Raw genomic sequence first — 12,235 nt, 5'->3', positions numbered from 1 at the left:
GTTTGGTTTGGACACCTCTTCTGTCATAGTACTAGAATCCAGGGCCGTCCAAAGAAGCTGTAGTCTGGAAGCTTCAGGATCTGTTGAATTCACCATGCAAGATGTGGTGGTGGCCACCAGCCTGGATGGCTTTAAAACAGGATTAGACAATTTCATGGATGAGAAGGCTCTTGATGACTACTAACTAGGTTGGTTATGTTCTACCTTCGCATCTGGAGGAATGCCTCTGAATGCCAGTTGCTGGGTTTCACAAGAGGAGAGGGTGTTGTTGCTCTCATAAACAACTCTTTGGTAACTGTGAGAACAGTATGTTGGACTAGATGGGCCTTTGCTCTGATCATCTTCTTCTTGTTCTTCTTCTTCATTGTTATAATTATTTATTGAATTTATATACCGCCCTATACCTGGAGGTCTCAGGGTGGTTCATAGAAAAGATCACAACTTATGAAATCAAAATAAGAACAATAACCCAATAACACCCCCCAATAACCTCTCCCCACATCAAATGGGGGTGCCTTCTGCATGGTTGCGCGCAGCCCCCTGGATCCTAGTGCGGCTCCTGCTAGTTCGGGCTGGCTTCATCCTCCCCAGGCTGGATACCTGGAGGTCTCTGCCTACCTCAGCCAATCACCCAATCCTACCTGGGGAGGCGTTGCCAGTGGATCGGCCAGGTAAGGGGAGGGACCGCCCTGCCCACACAACAGAAGGTGAATCTACCTGTGAAGCGTCAGTTGGCTCCACAGCTTCTCCCACCCTGCTCTCCCTCAATTAAGTCTTCTTTTGCAGGTTAACTTCTTTTCCACAGGTACGCAGGCACTGCTATGTCATGGTCGCTGTTGAAGGGCCGGAAAGAATTTTTCCTGCATTGGCAGGTTTTGCCTTTCCCATAGCAAAACGTCACAACTTTGGTGGTTTCAGGCCTTGGGCGGAATACTTTATCTTCCTAAATGGGGGGAGGGCATGAAGTGGTGACCCCCCCTTGTGGCAGTGATCACAGGGTTCCCCGTTAAAGGGGTCTTGAGGGGAGGCATTGGCCATACGCCGAGAGGTTGTCATTGCTCTCTGACAGCGGCAAAACGGGGGGCGGGATCTCTGCTTGAACATATGTTCTCCAGAGCCAGGCCAATCCCCACACATTCTGGATAACCCTGATGTTTCCCAGATCCCTGGCTGGGGACTGGGAAAGATAAACGCCCAATGCCTGAGCCAAGGTCTCCCTACATCTGAAATTTAATAAAGTTGTGACCAATTTTAATCCCATAGCACGCTGTCTTGAGTCGTTATTCTGTGCAGGGGTCGCCTGGGGGTTGGGGGGGACTCCGCCTGTCCACACAAAGAGCCACATTTTAAAAGGGCATAGGATGTCCACCAGGTCAACCAAAGGCCTGGTTAAAAAGGAACGTTTTTGCCTGGTGCCTAAAGGTGTATAAAGAAGGCACCAGGCAAACTTCCCTGGGGAGAGCATTCCACAAATGGGGAGCCACTGCAGAGAAGATCCGCTCTCGTGTTGCCACCCTCTGGACCTCTTGAGGACGAGGCACATGTAGAAAGACCTCAGAAGAAGATCTCAGTGTCCAGGTAGGTTCATATGGAAAGAGGCAGTCCTTGAGGGATTGCGGTCCTGAGACATTTAAGGCTTCTTATGTTCTTATAACTATAATGTTATTCATGACACTAACTAAACACCCATTCATTGCTATATAAGTTGTTGTTTTTAAAGCAAGCTTTGCTGATCATACTGCAAAGAAATTCTTTGAATATATATTCTCCCACCCTTTGGAGATCAGATGAAAAGTATTCAGGTAAGGATATTATAGTACACTTCATTTTGTATTCTAGAATTTGGATTTACACACACACACACACACACACCTTCAGAAAGTTATATAGTCCACTCTCTTCTTTCAAAAATGTTTGCCTCCAGCTTGTGCATTAAATTTTGTTTTCAGACTTGTCCTAATATTACCTATGGGCTCCAGTATCTTTTTTCCCAAGCGATGTAGCTTATTTAAAATGCAGTGGCACTGTGGTAATATACTTTACATGCTCACTTACCTCCTAGAGGAATAGCTTTCACTCTCACTTAAAAAATATCAGTGTGTAAAGTATTTACTCTGAGCCTATGAAAGGGCAGAGAATTGTAAGATACAGATATCCTCAGCCTTCACATAAGCACACTGGAGAAGGTGACCTACACTTGTGTGCTAGACATATTAAAATATAAAACTTCAAGAGTTTGACATTGAATTGCTGGCAAACGATCATCACTAGGTGGCAGAAGTGCTCCTTCAGAGGCTCCTGATCTTTCTCCTGGTGTGGGCTGTAATTAGGTCACTGGAGGTAAAGTAGGACTGAGTGATAAATAAAGTAGGCTCTTTCTTCTGGAACAAGCAGCCGTTTAATTTCCCTTCTTTTTAGGTTGTGTTACAGAGGTAGATTAAACTTTTAAAAGCCAGGGATCCACCCTCGTGCTAAGAAACTTAAACTCGCTGAGGAATAACAATGGAAATAAAGAGCCAAAAGCAAAGAAATGGGGTGATGACTCTTCTCTTTAGTGACATTGATATCCTGTTTAGAATAACTCCACAGAGATGAACCAATGTGTGCCTGGCCACACATTTAAACTGGTACATTGTGCACTTTGCCAGCTGTGCTATGGCAATAAATGTGTGTGCGCGTGCACGTGTGTGTGTGTGTGTGTGTGTGCGCGCACACACACACACACACACACACACACACACAGACTGTTTTTAAAAGAGAGTCTTTGCCAGAGAAAACTACTTCCTCATCTCCCAAAATCTAAGGTCTCTCCAGGCCAAACTAGATGTTGCACAGCAGCCCACTTTTGTAAATGAAAAGCAGCCAAGGGGGGCCGTGAGCAAGAGTAATGTAGTTAACCCTTTAATCTCTGGCTGTTTCCCACTCAGTGGTGCCTCCCTAACTTTTTTTTTTAATATGGTGAAGAGGTACAAGTACTACCATCTCCGCCTGCCCCCGTTTAGTATAAAAACAGCTTAGGAAGGGGAAATCTAAAAGTGGAGAGGAGGCGGGGGAAACAGTTAGAAAGGAAAGTAGTTCATCTCTACCACCATTCCTCTACTCATACTTGCAGCTCTGTCTCATGGTTTCATTGTCATTAAAAATGCACAGAGTTCAGGATTTTGAAACCACCTATTACAACTGTACTGGTGAAGCCCTTCATGTGAACTCTCCATGGGAGGTCAGGAGGGTGGCAACACAAGAACAGGCCTTTTCTGTGGTGGCCCCCCACATGCAGAATGCTCTCCCCAGAGAGGTTCTCCTGGCACCATCATTACATATATTTAGGCACCAGACAAAAATATTCTTCTTTCATCAGGCCTTTGGCTTACAAATATCTACAGCTTTCATGTGTGGGTGGGATGTTTTTAACACAGAGTTGTTGTTTGTTGTTGTTGTTTGCTGTTTTTAAGGTAGGTGTGTGGCTTGTTTGTTTTTCGCTTTAAATCTTGTAAGTTGCTTTGAGTTGCTATGGGGGAGGAGAAACTGACCAACAAATTTAAGCAACAAAAACAACTACCGTAATTTAGGTTACCAGTGCCTTTGCTTACTGAGGAGTTCCATTTTCTTCACAGGGAGAATGACAGTGACCTACCTTACAGGGTTGGTCTTAGGTTGTGCATAACACATTACCCTCCTCCAGTCAAACACAACCCATCTGCCAAGTCATTTGGCCTGCTGGGGTTTTCAGAACAGACGTAGCCCAAACCTCTTTAGACAGAAGTGTGCGACCTATTGTGCTCCTTAGGGATTACTCCCAGGTGATTGTGTGGTTGACCTGCCTTCCCTAGGAGGACAGCATCGGAGGTTGTTAGCACCTTATAGGCCATGGTACATGCCTCGTGAGCTGTGCTTGGCCTGGTGGGTCATACAAACCATGCAGGTCACTTGTAAGGATTACTGAGCTAATGTACATTATGTGCTCTGAATGCTCTGAAGTGCCATATAAATGCTCTGAATTATTACACTACCGATCATCTCAGGCAGAAATTGGGACAATTAACTGAAAAGACAGATACCACAAGCCGTTTAAGGTTTCAAGAGAGAGCAGTAGGTCTCCGTACAAATGTGCAGAAGTGGGCATAGTTGCAGCAGAGTGGTGTGTTGTTTTCAGCCATTCTGTATCACAGCACAGTCACTGATGACTTTGTGCTCCCTAATGACTCGGTTCCAACATCTCAGGCTGGTGCAGAATCTCACCTGCATAGCCAGGGAGCTTTTCATCTGCAGCAGCAGCTGATGGGGCTGTGTGCAATCTGATGTTCTTGTGTTTACTTACAAAATCAGGAACAATCAGCTTAAAGCTGTATGCAAACACAGCTCAGGAGTAAATTCCCCCATTTGAAATATCGTTTGCACTATTTGCCTTAGGAGCTAAAGCAAAGCTTTCAAACAGAGGAGCAGGAAAGCCAAGAGGGACAGCCCACCTCATTTGTCAGCCAGTGTGAGTGCTTTGATCTTATGAGCTGGTGGCAAATGCAGAGCAACATGGGACACAGGAGCTGTGCTATTCTGAGCAAAAAATACAATCAAAAGACCATGGTGGGCACCTGAAAAAAAATACAGTGGTACCTCAGGTTATGAACTTAATTCTGGAGGTCAGTTCTTAACCTGAAACTGTTCTTAACCTGAAGCACCACTTTAGCTAATGGAGCCTCTTGCTGCCGCTGCGCCGCTGCTGCACAATTTCTGTTCTCATCCTGAAGCAAAGTCCTTAACCTGAGGTACTATTTCTGGGTTAGCAGAGTCTGTAACCTGAAGCGTATGTAACCTGAAGCGTCTGTAACCCAAGGTACCACTGTATTCCCAAGCTAGTGTAGTGCAGTAAAACCCTCATTCTCATTTGAGATAGATGCTTAGAGAGTTAATCTGAGATGGGTATTTATTAACAATACATGATTTATTTTTTTAGTTCTAGTGGGTGGCAACCACCTTGGTACAAGTATTTCCATATCATGAGTTTCCTGTTGGAGGTATTGGTGCCTAGACGGACACTTAGGAGAAAATTATGAAAGCAGATGCAACAGGGTCCCTCTTGGAAAACTACAAATTATTGGTGGATATGAGGGGTGAAAGAATAGTAAGCAGAGTAAAACAGGAAAGAGAGGTAAGAACATCTGGAATAAAATGTGGATACAGGTGGATAAATCTTCAAATAATTTATCAATTAAGGCAGAGCTTTCCAAACTGTGTGTCACAACATGTTAGTGTGTGGCTGTAGGTTGGTGCCCCTCCCAGGGCTGGAAAGGGGTTAGTTTAACCTCTGGTTTGATAGTAAAACTAAATTACTGTGTCATGAAATGATGCAAAACTGAATTACTTTGTCACCAACATGAAAAGTTTGGAAAACTCTGAATTGAGGGGGCGCAGTACAGATTATTTTAGGTGGTATTTAATGCCTTGCAAGAATAAATAGAATTGACAAGGGCTGGCTATTTTAAATGCCAGAAGTGCCAGCCAGGCAGTGTGCATCTACTTCACATGTGGTGGGAATGCTCTAGGGTGACAAATGATTTGGGAGTAATAGCTTTTCTGAGGTAACAGAATATTCTTGATCTTATTAGCAATTCAGTTTCTTCCTTAAAATGACCACAGTCTCCACCTTAAGAACTTCAATCCCCCGCAGAGTTCTCTCTTGTCAAACCTCATTCCTTTCCTACAGAGGAGATGTGACATAGAAAAAATACTTTTGATTTGAAGACATCAGGAAAACAGAATTAAAAATTAAAAATTCTTAGCACCCAGATTTTGTCTTAGCTATCATCAATGAGCATGTAATTATCTCTGTGGGCAAGCTGCCAACAGAAGATGTTCAGTCCCCCATGTTCCTCCTCTGGAAGTCTGGTTTAGTATGCATTTCTCATTCATAGTTTTGTAGGCATTTTTGCCTAATTCACTCATTTTTGCAATATCCCTTAATATAATGCATAATTGTATTTTATTTTCTATGTGCATTTTAAAATACTTTCCCCTCCAATATGTGCAATTTTGTACACAATACTTGAAGGAGAACTCTCTCGCAAAATTCAGAGAAATGTGAATTCAGAAGAATACCTGTGTTTCAATTTGCATGTTGTTTTGGGAAGTGAGAATATAATAATAATAATAATAATAATAATAATAATAATAATAATAATAATAATAATAATTTATATCCCACCCATCTGGCTGGGTTTCCCCAGCCACTCTGGGCAGCTTCCAACAAAATATTAAAATACAATAGTCTGTTAAACATTAAAAGCTTCCCTAAACAGGGCTGCCTTCAGATGTCTTCTAAAAGTCTGGTAGTTGTGTTTGTCTTTGACATCTGGTGGGAGGGTGTTCCACAGGGCGGGTGCCACTACCGAGAAGGCCCTTAACGTCTCAGAGTGAAGGAACTGCCAGCAGGTCCTTGGAGCAGGACCTCAGTGTCCGGGCTGAACAATCGGGGTGGAGACGCTCCTTCAGATATACTGGACCGAGGCCGTTTAGGGCTGTAAAGGTCAGCACCAACACTTTGAATTGTGCTCGGAAACGTACTGGGAGCCAATGTAGGTTTTTCAAAACCGGTGTTATGTGGTCTTGGCGGCCGCTCCCAGTCACCAGTCTAGCTGCCACATTGTGGATTAGTTGTAGTTTTTGGGTCACTTCAAAGGTAGCCCCACATAGAGTGCATAGAGGTAGGTTCCCATTAAAATGCAAACTTAACTGAATCACTCCCCCATCCCTACCAGCCATTGCTCAGAATAAATGGGTTGTGCAGACTTCATACGTATTCAACAAACCATTCCTTTCCTGCCCAAGGAATCATGTTCTGGGCTGGGCTCTTGAAGCAGCAGAGAAAGGGAGTGCCAATGCCTATGTGGGAAAAGATCATACCCCCCCCCCAATCATTCGAGAACTATTTGAGAACTACAGCTTAATAGTCCTCATGATGACTGAACATATTATAGCCCCATCATGAGAACCAGAGGCATGAAGTGCTTCTGGTCACCACAATATACAACAAGAAGGTTGTGTTTTTGCAATGCCTTCTTCTTAGTCACAGGGTGCTTTGGGAAATCAGTGTTCATAGAAAGCCCTGGGAAACTAATCAGGCAAAATCTGTCATTGTTCATCTGGCACCACTTGTCGTTATTTGATGTCATTGTTCATCAGTGTTCCATTTGTCACATTTCAGATGTTTAACAAGATCGGAAATGGAATGAGATTCCCCCCTAAGCAATGGGAACAAGGGGAAAGCATATATATATATATATAAGCAAGCTTATTTTTCCATTAGAAATTGAAGATGATAACTATTTTATATTAGAAGGTACATGGATATGAAGCATGCTTTACTTATTCTAGCTGATTTCCTATCCTTCTGTTAAAAATAATACTCAAAGAATGGTCTGGTGGAATAAGGGTATCTGGATGGTTGACCATCTTGGAGTGCTATGTAAGTCACTCTTCCCTCTCTATGAAAATGTAACAAATGCAATAAGTAAATACGAATCAATAAAACACTATCTATTGCCTTAGCAAATAGTGTTTCTCCAGCTTGAGATTATTAGTACTGGAAAAGAGAGAGAAGACTCCTTAGATATGTCAATGGTATATAACCTCAGGCTTATGAAGACCCCTCCTTTATATAACTAGAACTTAAGAGGACTTTTAATCTTATCTTTTGTGTGCCTATCTTCTGGGGATGGTGGTAAATGGGAAGGAGACCTATGCTGACTTTGTAGGACATTATAAGCACAAGGTCAGATGATCAGCAACAATGAAGAGAGAGCCAGTGTGATGTTGGTGGCTAACTGTGTCCTGTGAAGTCCTTTGTTCACCTTGGCCAACCATGAACTCACTGGGTTGCCTTAAGCAAAGTGTTGTTGCTTCAGCTTTGAGTTCTCATCTACAAGAGGAGGAGGATTATAATACCAGTCTACTTTACTAATATGATGAGAATAATAATTGGTCTCTCACATAAGACTGTTGTTACTTGAGAGAATGTGTAGGAATAGTCTTGGGCTCTTGCAATCTGGCATGAAATTGCTAAACATTATAGAATCCTTGGATCTTAATATATACCTACAAATTGATTCTTGTCACAGAATTTGGTGACCTGATCCCTCCTGCTAATTTACCACTTCTATTTTTTTAAAATGCTAGATTATTCTTTATGTTACTAAAAGCTTCAAATTTCATAGCCATATGCTAAGATTTCTGGTTTCGCTAGCATAGGTATATAAAACAGAATAGGTATGATCTTGTCTGACCTTGAGTTCAATAATATCTAGGCAATGTATTTTGTTTTGACATATTCAAGGTGGTTTTTGTGTGTGTGCGTCTTTCTAAAGATCCCACTAAATAATTATTACAAAGTCAGTGTAAACAATGAGTAACCAAGAAGAAAAATGCTTGAAACAAAAATAATCAGATCAAAATATTTTGACATGCCCAGTTGATAGTCAAACACAATCTCCAAGTGAATAAAGTCAATGCAGTTTGCTTCATTTCGGACAATCAACAGATGTTTCTGGCTGTGATAGGACATGCAATTGTAAAGTGTAGGGATCATCAACTGACAGATTCGGAGGCACAGCTCAGCTTGAAGTACAACCTTGGTGGTTCCTCTGCAAGGTACTGGGACTGGGCCTGGAGAAGAGAGGAGGGAAGAAGGGGAAATACTGACACAGAATCATAGAATTGTTGGAAGGGAACCAAGGGTCATCCAGTCCAATCCCCTGCAATGCAGGAATCTACATAAATGTAGATTGAATCAATAATCAGAAGCAACTGAGGAGAAAGCAAATAGGGAACTGATCTCTTAACAAAGCAAAACTGGTTAATCTAGGGCTTCTGTTCTCACTTGAAAAGTTGCCCCTTTGATAAGGTGAAACTTTTTTTGTGAAAAAAGAAAAGAAAACGAGAAAGAGAGAGACTAATAAGTTTCATAGGTAGGCCCAGTCCTATAATCAGACAGAGTATAGCAGCCACCTCAGGCAGAAGGTTCTGCAGGTGCAAAGCTGCAGCAAGGTGTTGGAGGACAATGTTATGTGTGCTATGTGGACTACATTATGACTCCTAAGCTTGTATGTTGCCTTCAGATGCCACAGAATAAAGGAACATAGGAAGCTGCCTAATACTGTGTCAGACTATTGGTCCATCTAGCTCAGTGTTGTTTCCACTGGCAACAGCTTACCAAGCTTTCAGATATACTTCCGTCTCAGTCTCTCTTAACTACATAATACCAGGGATTGAACCTGAGACTTTCTGCATGTCAAGCAGATGCTCTACCAGTGCATGATAGCCCTTCCCAACATCACCATTGCTGAAGTAGAATTCAGGTTCCCACTGTATCTGGATAGCTTCAATATGTGGAAGGGGAAGGATGCCATCTTGTCCTATGCTTCAGGCTATGTCCTATGTCCTATGCTTCAGGTTCACCTTGTTTGCAAAGAGCACCTTCCCAGCATTGGTGCTGGGAAGTACTGAAGCAATCCATAAATAAAGACATCCAGATTGTGTGCAGTCCCTACTTGGACCTCTTAGAAAGCAAGGTTGGAGATGCTCTACAATCTTGTTCAAAAAAGCTGTGTCAAATCCTAAAGGGACAAAATATTTGACGGAGAAGCTGCCAGTCCTCAAACTAGCACAAAAGGGAGCTTAGCTTTGGGGTGCCACCCCATCTCCAGGGATAAAATTGTGTGATCCCTGAGCCAGTCCCGAAGAGACCAGCTCAGAAAAGCTCCCTGACCTTACTGGTCCAGGGACAAAGATGTGAGGCTTCCATGGGATTGCCCATTTAAGGGTTGTGAGCAATACCAGCTGGCAAGGCTAGTGTAATCTTGTAAACCTAAAATATAACAATGAATGACATTAAGAAAGAAGTCTGACTGATAGACTCCATGGTCCTAAATAGAAATGGATGGGATAAATTGCGTGTCTCTGTGTGTCTTGGTGAAGGGCAGCGTGTGGCCAAACAATTAGGGGGAACAGAGAAGAAATCTGAACCTATATGTACACTAAGCTGTGTGTGTGTAGTTTCAGCTTAGCTCAGTCTCCTCTGCCCAACACATAGCTGCAAGTGCAAAATTCTCTTCAGGCACTGGGGAATTATTCTACACATGGATAATTTGCTTGCAGACCTTCAGGTAAAATGACTTGAACTTAGATCTACTGTAATATGATTCAGATGTTACCAGCCCAAAAGGGAGTTTGAAAGAATTTCCACACAGTAAAACATCTAGTTCATTGTAATAGAAATATTAACTTCCCAGCCCTCCTAAGATAATCAAAACATATTTTCTGGTTATCATTATAACATTTGCTTGAATCAGCTAGGTCAGTCAATTTGGTCACTGGTCTCAGCAAGAGAATTAGGGAATTCATTAAGAAATGGTGGAAAGGAAATGTATATGTCTCTAAGCTTCTATGAACGGTCATTACAAGGATGACAGAATTTGTCCAATCTGTACACAAGTTTCCCCTTTGTTTACTGATTGCAGTATGCATATGGACTTGTATACTATTTTAAAACGAAATGTTTAGACCTTTAAAAAAATAAAATAAAATAAAGATTTCATGGGAAGTGGCTGTTTACTGAATAGCAATCAGTGTTAACTAAAATCAGCAACAGATGTTTATGCATGACAATTAAAGTGAAGAGGAAGAGAGGGGCCTTTATTTATTAAACGCACGCCTGTCAAATTGCATGCAGCCAGCCTCAGTTACTTTGAGTTTGTTAGTGTGGCCATCAAAGGGGCAATTGTATGGAAGTTTCACCCCTCCATTTCTGATATGTTGGGGCAAGGAAGAATGAGATGTAATTCTGAAAAGAAGGCAAAAGGAAAATGGTTAATGAGCTGGAGAGAGTAGTTAATGAGAGTTGCAAGAGGGATTGCTGTTTAATCAAGATAGCTTGGTATCCTTATCTAATGAATCATATTAAGCTGCAGTGGTGTGTAGAGGAAGTGATTTTTAAATTATTGTTATCAGTGGTCATAATTGCTGCTGGTGGTATGGTTGCTCCCATGAACAACCCAAAAGCATAGGGTAGTGCTGTGCATGGTCCATTTTTTCCCCACCCCTTGGGCTGGCCCATGACATTTTGCTGCTGGGGCAGGATTCCCCCTGTCCACATACAGAAACTGACTAGACTGCCTGTTGACTTTTCTATGAAGGTGGTGGGTCATCCACAACATCAGGGTAGCAAAGAGTGTGCATGACAGAGTCCATATAGCTTCCAACAGAGGGAAGTTGTCTCAGGGCTGAGAAGGAACAGCCAGGCGAAGTAATGCTGCTGTTTTCCTCCTGCATCTGACCCTGACTCTGCTGCCAAAGTCAGCTGCCTCATTCTAATAGTAGGACCAGCCCTCCAGCCGTCTGCCCAATTTATCCCCCAAACAACCCTGTGCATTGTTTAGGGACTGGCCCAAGGTCATAGAGTGAGCTTCATAGCAGAGTGAGGGTTTTCATTCAGGTCTCTCCAGGCCTAGTCTGACATGCTTAAGTACTTCACCGTGCTGACTCTTAAATGGATATTTAATGATCAAATGATGGTGATGCAAAGCAAGCATTTTCACTTACATCACAAAATCAAATTTCTCTCTCGCTGTGTGTGTGCTTTGGGATTGCGGCTCATATGAAGAGCATGATTGTCTTGCATGCCCCTGGCTTTTAATGGAACTGCTGGTGGAGATGTTTTCAGAGACCAGCCTGTGTTCATTAAGGCCCTGAGCTCAGCAAGGAAGCCAGCTGTGAGGAATTACATACACACACTAAGCCCATATGAGAGTGAAGCATATGCCTTCCTCCTGAGCTTTAGACTAGTCTACTTCCTTTTAGGCTTTGATCAGATTACCACAATTATGTTATAGTTTTATACTCACTTCCTCCAAAGGATGACAGCTGATTAGTTCATGTTTACATACTACCTTAGGAATAAACATGGATATACGTAAACTAACATGTACCTCCATTGGCCACATGTCACTCCAAATTCCTCCAGCCAAGTTTATCTTCAAAATGCATTTTTAACCTGAAATCTATTTCCTCTAACATTGTCTCCAGGAAGCTCATTCAAGTCTGTGGGAGTGATCTGACAGTGAAATTTGTATTGCATTGTCTTAATAGGTATCATATCTTTTTATACATACTGTAACCAAATAAGTTCCTAAAGGGTTATCTAGATTATTATTATTTTGTATAGTCTTTATTCATTATGTATATCACA

The sequence above is a fragment of the Podarcis erhardii genome, assembly GCF_964252035.2.
Source record: "Podarcis erhardii genome assembly, chromosome: 3".
In the NCBI taxonomy this organism is placed as follows: domain Eukaryota; kingdom Metazoa; phylum Chordata; class Lepidosauria; order Squamata; family Lacertidae; genus Podarcis; species Podarcis erhardii.
Note: the sequence above shows the minus strand (reverse complement) of the source record.